We start from the raw sequence: 15,088 nt of genomic DNA on the forward strand, positions 1-15,088 counted from the left end.
AAGGAGGGAGATTACATGAGGTAAAATTCTGTAGAATATGGGCGGGGGAGGCGGGCCTGGCTTAACCCAATTCCAGAGCAATGGGGAATGGGACAGGAAGGGAACTGCTGGGGAGGGTAACAGGATCAGAGCTGCCCACAGTGGCCACTAGAGGACGCCATAGGCGTAGGATAGAACAGCTGAGGAGGTTTCAAGTTGGAAACAGTACTGTCGATACGTTCTTTGAAGGCATCAAAATCAAAGCTCAAAATAGAAAAGATATTTAAACAAATTTAATTCTGCACCTTTAATATACATACGCCCCTCATTTTTCACCATGTATTCATTCGTAGGAAAACACCAATTATGGAAATAAATACTACCTGACAAAGTTTCCTTACCAGTTTAAGAACCAACTTATTCATAAGAACTCATTTCATTCTCAATAACAGCAAGCTTGTCCAACCTGCAGCCCAGCATGGCTTTGAATGTGGCCCAACACAATTTTGTAAACTTTCTTAAAACATTATGAGTTTTTTTGTGATTTTTTTAAAGCTCATCAGCTATTGCTAGTGTTAGTGTATTTTACGTGTGGCCCAAGAAAATGCTTCTACCAATGCACCCCAGGGAAGCCAAAAGATTGGATGCCCCTGATACACAGAAAGAGATCCAAATTGGAGACACCGGTCCCTGAAGACTGCCTGTGGTCCATAGGTACCACAGTTTCATTAATATACACAACCAAGTAATTGGTCACTACTTTCTGTCCCTAGTAGTGCTAAGCATGACAATCTTAAAGCATGATTAAAACAAGACCAATGCCAGCAGTTCAAAAAAGAATTGAGAAAGAAAAGCAAATTTAGGACAAAAATGTCTTTAGGAGGATTTTTACAAAAATGTAACTTACTGTTCCAGGTTGAGCTTATTCAATATCTCCACTGTTGTTTCTAGAACTTTATCAGCATAGTCCACACGATCGGGGTAATATTTCATGGCAAGATTAATGAGAGAGACATGTAAAGATACAACATCCTCCGAAGGCGTGTCTTGTCTAGACGGGAATGTTTAGAAACCCATACAATTTGTTTTAAACAATTGTAAAAGGAAGGCAGAGAAGTTTCAAAGTTTTGAGAACTTAGGAGAAACCTACAGAAACCTGTGTCACTGTAGCCCCCTGCTGTGAAAATACATCAAAAAGTTTAATATCCCCTTGGATTCCAGGTCTATCTTCACAGTGAGCAAATAAAGCTAATCTAAAAAAAACCAAAAACCCTTTATTTTAAAAGATATAGGCTTTGGATAGTGAGATCATGGATGACATCTTATTCTTTATTACTTTTCTATATTTCGTATGAGCCCAAAAGATTTTTAAGTCGATCATTCCCTCAGTGTTTTGAGACAAGGTCTCCCTCTCTCGCCCAGGCTGGAGTGCAGTCGTGCACTCTCCTCTCAAGGAAACCTCCACCCGCTGGACTCAAGCTGTCCTCCCACCTCAGCATCCTGAGTAGCTGGGGCTAACAGCATGTGCTACCATGCCCAGCTAATTTCTGTGTTTTCTGTAGTGATGGCATTTTGCCACCTTGCCCAGCATGGTATTGAACTGGACTGAAGCAAGCCTCCCTCCTTGGCCTCCCAAAGTGCTGGGATTACCGATGTGAGCCACAGCACCCAGCCTCCTCAATTCACTTTTAACTAAACAGTGTTGCCAATGAAACCTTTTTACATCAGCATTCATATTTCATACCATACTAAGTAGATTTTCAACAAGATAATTCTCTCAAACTCTTTGAAGCATAATTAAGCAGATATGGACAGAAATGCATTAAAGTAACAGATATATTCAACAACCATGATTTAAATAAATAATCTTTAAAAAATAAGAGCACATAGACTATTTTAAGATACTGCATTTTTACTACTAAAAGTTTGAAATACAACTAAGTCTAAAATTCATAAAATTAACTTTTATTACCCACATCTTAAATTATTCAAAATAATGTCTGCTTCATTATCATTATCGGTTTGTTGGAGTCACAACTACATCCACATGTTGTTATGCCCAGAAGCATCACTACTGACAGAGATGGGTAAGTGACATTACAGGCAACACAGGAAAATCCAGTTGCTAGCTTCCTTTAAGAGTAGGCCCAATCAGTATGGGATTTTTGCTGCCCAGGATTGAGCTGATAATTTGGAAAATTTTGTAATCTAAATTCTCAGACTTTAAACCTAATTACTTAGTTTTTTAAAAAACGTACAAAATGTGTCTGCAGAGACAAATCTTCACTTAGGTTTCTGGTTTCATGACACTGCTTACAAGTAGTGGGACAGACATTCTGTACTACTACACAACACGGCTGCAAAAAAGTCACCCATTGACCAAGCGAGGTGGCTGACGTCTGCAATCCCAGCACTTTGGGAAGCCGAGGCAGGCGGATCATTTGAGCTCAGGAGTTTGAGATCAGCCTGGCCAACCTGGCAAAACCCCGTCTCTGCTAAAAATACAAAAATTAGCCGGGCATGGTGGTGCATGTCTGTAATCCCAGTTACTCTGGAGGCTGAGACACTAGAATCACTTGAACCCTGGAGTCGGAGGTTACAGTGAGCTGAGATAGCGCCACCGCACTCTAGCTTGGGTGACGGAGTGAGACTCTGTCTGAAAAAGAAAAATCTAAGAAAATAAAATTTAAAGTGGATATACTAAACTTATTTGATACTCAAAATTTTTTCTTTAAGAAAATGTGATGATAGAGTGATTACTTGAACATTTTCAATCATCTGTATCTTATGGCTACTCAAATGAGTTCCCACTGCAAGATATGGTAAAAAAAACAAAATTTTGTTCTTCAATATGATCTTTGGATGTGTACAATTTAAACAATAAGTCTGTACAATGTCTTTAAATGTCAATTAAATGCACAGAATAAATATGTTCATTATCTTCATGTCTCCTGCACATTTCAGTTAAGCCTCTTTCATGTCTAACCGAGGCATGTACCTAGTACTCATACTCACAAAGCTACATTATTTATAGTATAATTAAGTTAAGATCATTGGTATGATAAAGATGTAACAGAAACAAATAATTCAAAAAATGTTTAAAATTCATTATTCCCAAGTCCGAGCATGTATCCTCCAGTGCCAGAAGGTCTTACCTATCAATTAAAGCAATGATTATGTTTTTCACGTTTACATTCTGGTGTAACTCAGCACAGGCCCGAAGAAAAGGATTCTAAGTCTGGAGGTGAAATTCATCAGGGAAAACCTGAGAATCAAATGATCAATACAAGTAAAAGTATTTCACATAATATTCTGAACTTACATATGGTAAAGTTCACATTTGTGGGGAAAAAACACTGTAATCTTATACAACTAATAATAATAATCTTATACACATTACTTCTGAACCTCTCTACTAAACACAAGCTCAGACAGAAATATTCCAATGAACAAAGTGCACCCACAATTAAACTAAAGCTACGGAGACCGAGAAAACTCAGATGACTTATTCCTACAGTTTGGAGGAAAACAAACCACATTGATACAAAGACCAAGTTATAAGTCAGAAACAGAAAATCCTGTTTTTAAATTATTTTTAGATGAAGCAAGATTACATGAAAAAAAGAAGCATTAAAAAATGATTTCAATTTTTTATAGAAATGGCATCTTGCTATGTTGCCCAGGCTGGTTTTGAACTCCTGGCCTCAAGAGATCCTCCCACCTTCAACTCCCAAAGTGCTGGGATTACAAGTGTGAGTCACCACACCCAGCAAGGAAAGTTCTTTATTCAGGAAAGCTTATTTCCTATTCCTTCAAAATGTTTTCAAAACAATTAAATTTAATGAAAGATAAAAAAGGTCCTTTAAAAAAATGAAATAAATGTTCCCACCTACCTGAATAATACACTCCATGAGATATTCTTTAGCCAGAGCATCCCTACAGTTTACAGCTTCTCCAATATGCCAGTCAAAACAATATAAAAGAGAAAAAAAACACACTTAAGAGTTAAAATCTGTTTTCAAAATCTTAAGCTAGTAACACATTTGAACTACTAACTTGAACATTGTATTTGAGATTTTTCTCACCAAGACTTCACTTCTAAACTTTAAAGGCTATTTTCTTTTTGAGACAAGGTCTTGTTCTGTTGCCCAGGCTGGAGTGCAGCGGGACACTCTCCACTTAATGCAACGTCCACCTCCTGGGCTCAAGCCATCCTGCCACCTCAAGCCTCCTGAGTAGCTGGGACTGCAGGTACATTCCGCCATGCCCAGCTAATTTTGATAATTTTTGTAGAGATGGGGTCTTCCTATGGCGCCCAGGCTTGTCTCAAACTCCTAGACTCAAGTGATCCATCTGCCTTGGCCTCTCAAAAGTGAGTTTTTTCTCCATGGCTTGTGCTTTTTTGTGTATCCTCAGAAATCTTTGTCTAATCCTAGGTCATAAAGATTTCCTCTGTATTTTCTTCTAACAGTTTTAGGTTCTATATTTAGGTCTCTGATCGATGTTTTTTCTATACGGTATGAAGGATGGGTCAAGGTTCAGGATTTTGTGTTTGTTTACATATAAACATCCAATTGTTCCAGAATCATTTGCTGAAAAGGTTGCCTGTGTACTTTTATAAAAAATAACTGATCATAAATATCTGGGTATATTACGGATTGTCTAGTCAGAGATCGGTAAACTGAGCTGCTGCTTGTTTTTACAAATAAAGTTTTACTGGAACACGGCCATGCCCGTTCACTTCCATATTGTCTGTGGCTGCTTTTGCACCATATCTGTAGTGTTAGTAGTTGTAGACCAGGGTTGTCCAATCGTTTGGCTTGAAGAAGAATTAGAAGAATTGTCTTGGGCCACACATAAAATACACTAATAATAGCTGATGAGCTTTTAAGAAAAAAAAAGCAAAAAATCTCATGTTTTAAAGTTTTCAAACTTGTGTTGGGCCACGTTCCAAGCTGCCCTGGGCCGCAGGTTGGACAAGCTTGTTGTACAGCGTAAGTCTTGCAAAGTAAAAAACCATTTATTATCTGGTCCCTCACAGGTAAAGTTTGCCATTCCCTGTTTTATTCCCCTCCACTGATTTGTGTGTCTATCCTTTTCACCAATACCACACAGGCTCTCACTGTAGCTTTAAATCATGAATTCGGGTTGTTTGGATCTTTCAATTTTGTTCTTCCTTTTCAAATTTTTGTAGCTGTTCCAGGTTCTTTATTTCTTCATGAGTCTGCTGGGATTTTGACTGAGATTACATTGACTGAGATCAATTTTTTTTTAAATGCTATCTTGACAATATTCCGTCTTCCAATCCACAAACATTGCATCTATATCTTTCCGTTTATTTAAATCTTCTTCAGTAAAAGCCATTTTAAGATTTTTTTCAATGTAGTATTATATGACAAAAATATTCTGATTTTAAAAATCAGATTTCATTTTATCTCAGAACATCAGAAGAGGTAACAAAAAGATATAAACCTGTTTCTAATGTTCCACATTTACAGCTTCCAACTGACTGAGGTGCACCACATTTGTTCCCACTAAAATTCTCAGTTCTTGTCTTTCTCATTCTCTTTTTTCTCTATCTCGGCTATGTCCCTGATGCTGCATTCGCACCCAGAGCTTGTTCATTTCTGCAAAGTTAAGCAGTACAAACTCCATGGAATCACTGGTATCGCCAATTGTTTCTTCGCTGGAAAGAAACAGAAAAGTCTTTACACAGTATTTACAGAACCAACTTACTACCATCCCTCTCCTTTGTGCATTTCCTACTTATCTCTGTAGTACACCAATGCTTTATGAAAAACCACTTTCAACTTCACGGGCTTAGTGTTAAATTTCAAAGTGAACAGACTCTAGGGAAAAAAGTACCTGGAGAGGACAGTATAAATTTAAAGGACAAATTACTTTCCCCAACTCCCTATCCTGGGCCAACTGGACTTGCTCTTGTGGCAGTTTTCTTAATTCAAAAAGGCTAGAAGGATGGGCATGGTGGCTTATGTCTGTAATCCCAATGCTTTGGGAGGCCAAGGCAGGAAGATCACTCTAGGCCAGGAGTTTAAAACGGCCTGGGCAACATAATGAGACCCCATCCCTACAAACCAAAAACAAAAACAAAAGGCTAAAAATATTAATCCTTAGGGTGTACTGCTAACTGCATCATTTTACTGTTGAATAATTTGTTTTTAATTGGAATGTAAGCTTTGTGAGGGAAGAGACTATGGATTTCCTGCTTTATTTTTCCACATCTCCTAGGATGGAGACCTCAGTAGCTTCCAAACATTTTTATTGATTGCCTAATTAAATGCTCAAAATGGACAGTCAAAACGTAATACAGGAAATAACTTCATCAATTTCTCTACATAGTTAAATTTTTTATCTTTTCTGTACTGTTTTAAAAAATTGATGCAAATATATTAAAAACCATTGACTTGTACATCTTAGGAATAAATGAAAATATTAAGAAGAAAAAACCAAAATCTGTTGGGGCAAACTGAAAAAGGATTAAAAATCAAAGAAAATAAATGAATAAACTCTTTTAAAAAGGAATGAAGTTCTTTAATTTGGGGACCCGTCATGAGAACAGCTCACCCACTGAGGACCACAATTTGGCTGACCACCTGCCCCTGCTGTGGGATTAAAGAACAGTAGACTTTGATGCTAGAATACTGATTACGCAAGAGACAGGAGTATCTCTGAATGGCTTTTATTTTTTTCTTTTCTGGAGTTAATAGCTAACTTGTAACAGATAATTCAAATCACTTATATTCCAAGGTAACTAGCAGTCTCTAAATTATAAAAACTGATAGACATTAAAGGAACAATTATGAAATCCAGCTGGCTCACAATTATATCATTACAAATTTAATTTCCAAATATAACCCCCTTCCAAAAGTTGTATTTTCAAAGAATATTTAATGTAGTGGAAAAATGCTCAATTACATTACATTAAAAAGCAGATCCTAATAATCCAAAGATAAAATTGGCATGAGTACATTTTAGATCATACCACATATACTGAGGAGTTCTATATTACAAAGGAAATCTCTATACAAACGCTACCTAAATGGCTGACTGGGTGGAAGAATTATTCATACTTTATTTCTGTACATGTTTCCACACTTTTATATATTCTATAATGAAATAAATATTGCAAAAAAATCAAGAAAGAAAATCACTTATTCTGTTGGCTCTCCTTCATCAGGGAAGATATTTCTGGTACACTGAAGAAGGTAATTTCGAAGAATCAGACCCCTCAAGGGATGCTGCACACCATGGCACATTTCTACCAAATCTTTCAAAATGTCCTTCCTGGACTGAGGAAATGACTTGACATATACAACTCCAACTGTGACCAAAAGGTAACTAGGAGAAGTATGAAGAAATGCTGATTAGAAATAAAATATTCAAATTAAGAATTTGATTATTTCCAAACACATTGAAGAAAACATTAAATAAACAAGACAGGAACCATGTTGTTTTCTCCTGCATGATAAGGAAAATATCTGATTTAAAAGATAACCACTGACTGACCTCTATAAAAACTATATACATACACACACATGCACACACACACAGACATATACTGTATATATGCAAGATAGATATTACCTTTAAACATATTAGGAAGAGAATAATTGTCGTATTAATTTTTCTAACAGTCGGGACGTTAAACAAAATAGCAAGCACGTCCATTTTTCTATTTCCAAAATTCCTCAAATATCTCCAAAAACGTAAATCTAGTTACTCTAAAACAAATAAGAGAGTACCTACCAAAATGTTGGTCCTAATTTGTTAAGAAATTACCCTTAAAACATTTTTTAAACTGATAATCATAAAGGACATAACATAAAGTGGGAAGTACAGACACAAAAGTCCTCAGATTTGTAATTACTCACAGGATTGGGATAACGTTTCCAGCATACTGTACAAGTTCACAGCGATCTGCCACTTTCCTTCCATTAGCAAACTCATCTGTCAGGCAGACCTCCAAGTAGTGCAGTTCATCAGAAATGGTCATATCTTTTAATTATGATTAAGGACTAAAAATAAAGATAAATCAACCTAAGCAAAACTTTGAAACTTGTTGGAGTCATTATTAACTACTGGGCAGATATCTTAAATTTTAGTCCTTTAAGAGAGTATTCAAGTGAAGACAGAATTTTAGCTAGACTTTTCTTACTTTAAGTATTTTAAAGCATGTGTGGTGAAACAAAGCAGTAAATACAATGGTTACCTGTCAGACTGTGAATAGGTTTTGAAATGGCAAATGGTTAAATTCCTGTCCATTTGAGGCTGCTGCGTAACAACATCTAAGTATGAAAGAACCAACTGCGTCATATCCTGAATATCCTTACGAAGGGTCTGAAAATTGAGATGCACCGACAACACACTTAAAAGACGCTGAAGCATAGGAAAGGAATACTCTCAAAGTGTTTTTCTCACTTAGCACATCTGCGTGGAGAAGGACTGCCATGTGACTCAGATAATGAAGAATGAGATAACTCCAGACAAACTTCATACAGAACAAACAAAATTAGCCTTATCAAGAAAAAGGTATGGTCCAAATGTTTGCTCTTCAACATTCAAAAGATACAAAGTTCATAGTAGCTCTTTGGTGATAACAGAGAAGTCCAGAGTTCACCAAGCATATTAGAAGCATGTTTCAGAGCATCCATAAACTTGTTTTTGTCCTACAGAAATACCAAGAGAATAGATGAGAATGCTTAATTTAAATAAACATTTATCATGGTTGTACAAACTCTTTACATCAGGGACGTGTTACATAGTTTTAAAAGTATACAGCACTTACATGATTTTAACCACATTTAAAAAAAATCAACTAGATCATTTCACCTTGCCGTCTCTACTAAAAAGAAAAAGATCCATGACTCTTAGTAAGACTTACATAGCTAGGACTGCAAGCTTCTTGATACAAGGCTTGTCTGTTCAGCCTATAGAGACTAGTAAACTAGCTCCTTTCATCACGTTTTACCTGCAATCAAGAGAACTGGCATACTGATTCAGGTGAAGCAAAATACTATCCTGACATGGCTTTGTCATGGGGTAAAGACTCTTCAGAGCTGTCTGAAATGACTATCCATGTAAGTTTGCTTTCCTCTTGAATTTTTCAAACCTTCACAAAGCCCGTATGTTCCACTTAACTCAGAAATGCAAGCAATTCAGTGAGACAGAGGAAACACTATCCATATACAGGAATAGAAAGAAGCAAGCAATAGCAAACCCGTCTTCTCCATTCCAAGACATTTATGTTTCATTCCCAATTTGTTGGGAATGAAACCAATAAAAGACACCAGAGTATATTATTATGCTTTAGAAAACATAGTAAGACATTTTACAAAGATAAGACAGCATCATCTTCATCACAGTAATTTATAGCTTAAAGTACCAACCAATTTGGCTCAATTCCTTACATTTTAATACACAGAATCTATGGTATCTACACAGATTATCGCTTACTTTATCCTTTAGAATATGAAAATATATAAATAAGTTTTAAGTATAATTTTTAAGCTAGCTTCTACAATAAAAATATCTATTCAGGAAAGAAAGTTTTCAAGATATTTAGAAAAAAGCTGAATAATTCAAATGCAAAGCATTTAAATCCATTCATTCAACAAATATTTACAGAGTACCTATTATATGCTAAGTACTCCTCAGGTCTGAGGTATAGAACCAAGGAGGCTAGTAATTCTGGTCAGACACTGGTGTGGTAATATTACAGTAATGCGTAAATAAAAGGAAGGGTCTCCTGTTCTTATGAGCATGTATTCTAGTAGGGAAGACAGACAATCCCAAACCAAAAATATACATGTGAGTAAACAGGGCCTCTTTGTTGAAATTGCTCCACACAGTGCTTGAGGGACATGAGACTGAAGATACACACTGGTGGACAGTGAAGATTAGATTTACCAGAAATAGTGGTGCCACCTAACTCTAGAAAACACTGCACATGCTTCCTTAGGAACACACGAACTGCAACCGTGCCTCCCACATTTCCATTCTTACCAGGCATCTCTTCATTTGGAATGACTGGACCTTCACAGCCTGTATGGCTTCATCCAAGAGCTTCTCCGGCTCATCCTGAGGGGACTGCTGCATTGTAGGCTGAAAAAATAAAAAATGCCACTGACATCTCAAGCACATTCTTGTAGCAAATATGTTATTTCTATAGTTCTAGCCATAGTCCTTCTCCAAGACTGTCACAAAAGGATCAATCCAGCTCTATACCTCAGACCCATTTACCAATTATTAACAGCTGCTGCACGCAGAGCCATGCCCCATCACTGAAGTTAACAGAATAAGACTGACAAAGGAGAACAGTATGTGTACAGAGAATTGCCTCTCTCTCAGAAACTGACTCAACATTGTTGTAGTAGGCTGGCATCAAAGAAACTTGCGGTGGTAGTTCATGGCTGTGTTCTGCTAACACACTCTGAATCCAGCCCAGACATAGCCATCCGACCAATCGAAATCTTGTGATAGGTATAGCCGAAACCAGTCTCTAAAGCCTCTCTTTTCCCCTAGACTACTTATCATCTGCGTTTCAATCTATTCTTAGACAAACTAAGGAACTAGTTTATGTGATCACTGACCATTAATATGTACTATTTACTATGACATTTACACCCTCATTACTATAATTTATTCCCAAGTAAATATCTTTTACTTTAGAGAGTCATTGTGTGTTTGTTGTTTAGGTTTACACATATGGTGTCGTAAATGGGACCTGAAAAATTTGCTATGGGAAGGAGTTGGTGATTCTCGGAGCACGTATGCAGTCCTCACTTTGCACCTCTGAGTGCTCTGCTCCTGTAAGTCACCATTTCTGCCCTGGTGAGTCTTCCCTCAGGTTAAGGATCTGTTACTTTGATACAGGATTTTTGACATTGTTGGGATCTGGTTTGAATAAGGCTACTTTAATAAAAGACCGTCTATCCCTCCTAGGATAATAAAAGGGCTTTTGTCTATTCTGGTAAGTCCTTTCTGCTGTCAAGATAAATATCTTTCTGGATTGAGCACTCTTGTTTTGTGCCAAACTTACCTTCTGTCTGTGAAGCATTTATTTTCTGGTTAGCACGCCTAGTTTAATATTTTGCTTGATTTACATATCTTTGTGAACATTTTAATCCTGGTTTCCTGTGAATTGGTTTGACTTTTTCCCCTTGCTTGTTTCAAAAAAATGGCACTAGTAAAGTAGTTGCCACTATTGAAAACACTAGTCTAAACTCCTGGTATTTTCTTACAAGATTTATAGGATTTTCTTTGCTCTCTAGCTATTAATAAGAAACAGAATGTGATTCTCAATCATTAAGGCATGGAAGGTTTTCCTGAACTCCTGATGATTACATATTATGATGCATTCTTTGGCACTTTTTAAAATTAATAGGCAAAATTACATCAGAAAAAAATGTAGGTCTAAATGGTCGTTATTTTTAAAACTCACAACTATAGAGTTAACATATGGAGTCCTCTAGGTTGTCTGTCTCTTTAATGTTTCCTGCCAGCTCTGTATCTGTTTACTTTTCTACTGAGATAAAACTCACTGCATATGGTATTCCAACCAAGATTTTTTTAAACTTTATTTCCATGTTTATTACATGTTTATAACTTGATGTTAAGTACATATTAGAATAGACTTAACACACAACTTGGGAGAAAAGCTGACATTCTCCACTGAATGGGTTAAAAAGGAATGTAAAACTACAAAATACTTAAGTGTGAGTTTCAAATTATGGCAAACAGAACAATGAATACCTTGTCATTTTTTAAATTTTCCAACATTAATTTCATTATAAAAATTGATAACAATTTAAGAAGGGAAAATAAGGGATACTCACAAAAGCCATTTTACTTTAGTTATAGGGTACAAATAAGAGTCTTAACACAGACATCCTATCTCCAATTTAAAATATAAATACTTGATGATATAATGAATCAAGGAGGATTAATTAATGTGAATTGAAAATCTAATGACTTAAATCCATATATGCCATTTGTTTTTGTCTGAAAGAGTTAGGCTAATTTAAGGGTGACACACAGCAGAGTTCTATTTGACATTCATGTTAAGCATTTGGTGCTCAGAATGAAGATGGCCAAATACCAAGTGCTTAGTGACAGAAAGTGAGAATTAATCCGTTCCAAGTGACTGAGAGCCAGTAGAATTAATCTCCATCTCCTGATTTATGGTGAACACATGGATAGCTTTTTTCACTGCAAGTTTCAAAATGAAACTCTGTTCTGCAGCTGGTGAAATTCACAGAACATAGAGAATACTGTCTGTAGTATAATTTCAATGTTTAAATGGTTTAAATACAAAATTATGGGTGATTTTCAAAACTATTATTGGTAATAGTTTATTTTGATTCTGTACACACCCCTTAGCACATTTTGTGAGGAAATGTGTTTTTAAAAATACTAGTTATGTTTACTCAAATACATTAAAAATCATTTTAAAATTATTTTCTACCATGGATTGCAGAAGACTCTTACTAAAAGTGAATAACACTTATTGTTCTCACTAAGTGTTTATAGAGAATCATCTGAAAAACATATTCTTTCTAATACCACTTAGAAAAAACATTTAATGAAGATAACTCACTTCTAATTACATTATTCTAGTGATAAAACATTTCTTGATGTAGCTATTTGAAACAGATGATTTATGGGTTTTCAATTTTTAAATTTCTCATTTAATGTCATGTTAAAACGTTTCTAAATCAGTGTTCCAGTATCAGATGCTTAAATGAAAAACAAAGGACAAAAGAGAAAATTCCGTATCAATTATTTAGCCTCCTCCCTTCCCTAGAAAACATTTGCCTTTAAGTGCAAGGCACACTCCATTTCCTAGAACAGAGATCAGGAAAATTTTGTGTGATTGATTGTAAAGGGCCAGATAATAAACATTTTGGTCTTTGTGAATCTCATTCGGCTTCTATTGCAGCTGTTTACCTTTGGCTGGTGTAGTGGGAAAGCAGCTGTAGACAGACTGCACTTATTAAAAAAAAAAAAAATCCAAATTTGACCTTCGGGCCAACTGCTGCCTCAGAAGAATAGGTCTGCATATATAAAATAATCATTTGAAAGAAACTGGTCTCTAGTCAGATGCGATGTCTGATTCAGATTCAGAATCTAGTAGCTAATCACTCTAGAACATTTTGATGTCAAGCACTTTGAATTTAGCCAATTTTCTGTTTTAGTTAAGATTCTTCTATTGAAACACATGTCATGCTTTTCATTGGAGATAATTTATCTTTATTTAAGAATGTGCTTAGGTATTATTTATTGAGGGGATTCTGGTTAAAATTAATAGTGTCCATACAATTTAATATCCAATTTAATTTTTAAAGATAATAAAAATATAATAGAATCAAAACATTTAAAATAAGTACACTCAGTACCCACTCTGATAATTCATTTAAGTCACACCAACTATAGAATATGAAAAATAGGCCGGGCGCGGTGGCTCACGCCTATAATTCCAGCACTTTGGGAGGCCGAGGTGGGCAGATCACAAGGTCAGGAGATTGAGACCATCCTGGCTAAGACGGTGAAACCCTGTCTCTACTAAAAATACAAAAAATTAGCTGGGCGTGGTGGCGAGTGCCTGTAATCCCAGCTTCTCAGGAGGCTGAGGCAGGAGAATGGTGTGAACCCAGGAGGTGGAGCTTGCAGTGAGCCGAGATCACGCCACTGCACTTCAGCCTGGGTGAGAGCGAGACTCCATCTCAAAAAATAAAAAAATAAAAAAAGGAATATGAAAAATGAATTCAGAAGTGTAATTACTTTAAAATACACTACTTCCACTTTTGTCAGTATTTTACATTTATGTATATATTCTATAGTGGAAGCAGAAATTCTCTCTAAACACATTATCTCCTAAAAATCTTGAGGTGTCTATTAGAGCCACAGGCAATCTCTGACATACAAAATTGCAGTACAGGACTTTCAAATTTGGCATTTCACTGATACAATACAACGACCAAGATATATAATAACTGTAAAGTGCCTAGACATTCCAGTAAGAATCATTATTTTCTTTAATGCGGAATGATTAATATGTATTCCACAAGGGCCACTGCTGTTAGTAATTCTATAGGGTATGTCCTGATATAATTTTCAAATTGTACAATAACATAAACAACTTTGTTAAGGCCATGCTTTATTTGCTGATTAATGGACAAAAGGCAATGTAATTTATTTTCAACTATTTTCTTGAAAGTCTATGCTCATAAAAATCATGAAATGTTGGAAGGACTGTTAAATTACTAAAACTTTAAATATATCTTACACAATCTTGTTTGTACAAAAATACAAGTTAAATATAAACAAAGCAATCATGAAAATTTTATGCAAATCTGTTTTATGTGAAACAGTTAAATACAAAAGTTATATATGTCAGTTATATATAAAAGTTTCTCAGTTCTTTGTGAAAAGATCAATACCAGATTGAATGACTATCTATTGGCATAGGGCCCTAAAAAGCTTACTTTAGCACTAATCTTTTACATGGTTAAGGGCATTTCCTAATTTGAGATCACCTAAACATTGGGGAAAAAAATGAAAGGGCAGTATGTCCATAAACTGACAAATAATTTGGCTGGAGTGTATCATAAAACACAAAGAAACCCCACACATCTGTACAATAAACATGTATTACACACACACATGCAACACACACCCAGTCATAAAACAAAGCCTAATGAGATGCTGCTTCCAGTTCAGTATTCACCTGTGCATTTTTTTTACTTCATCAGTTGAGTAGCTTTTTGTCACCTTGCCATTCTTGAAGACAGTGTGGAGATCATGACCATATTCCTCAAGGTCTCCTTTTCTTTCCTCCAGTGTAGCAAAATTCTCTGCTGGCATCCTATGTAAAGGTAATTGTCCCTTTGGGACTTTTGTTGGAATTCCACTCGCAGGAGCCTCAGGCTGTATCTACCTGGCCAAGTTCACCTCGATGGTGGAGGCAACCAGGCCTGCCTTGGGAACCCAGGGACCTTAGCCTCCGTCTCTTTATATTTAGAAAAAGACTTCATATTTTGAAAACACTGAACACAAGGAGACAGCAGCCCTTAGTGATGAATGAGGGCTG

At 36.0% G+C, this 15,088-nt stretch overlaps 2 pseudogenes; one reads left to right on the forward strand and one right to left on the reverse strand.

Annotated features, from left to right (window-relative positions):
* Positions 1 to 14,862, reverse strand: part of LOC103232140 (vacuolar protein sorting-associated protein 35-like) — a 46,097-nt pseudogene extending 31,235 nt beyond the window's left edge.
* The window catches only part of LOC103233516 (SHC SH2 domain-binding protein 1-like), a 632,774-nt pseudogene that overhangs the window by 494,655 nt on the left and 123,031 nt on the right, over positions 1 to 15,088 (forward strand).

This window comes from Chlorocebus sabaeus, chromosome 5 (genome assembly GCF_047675955.1).
Source record: "Chlorocebus sabaeus isolate Y175 chromosome 5, mChlSab1.0.hap1, whole genome shotgun sequence".
In the NCBI taxonomy this organism is placed as follows: Eukaryota; Metazoa; Chordata; class Mammalia; order Primates; family Cercopithecidae; genus Chlorocebus; species Chlorocebus sabaeus.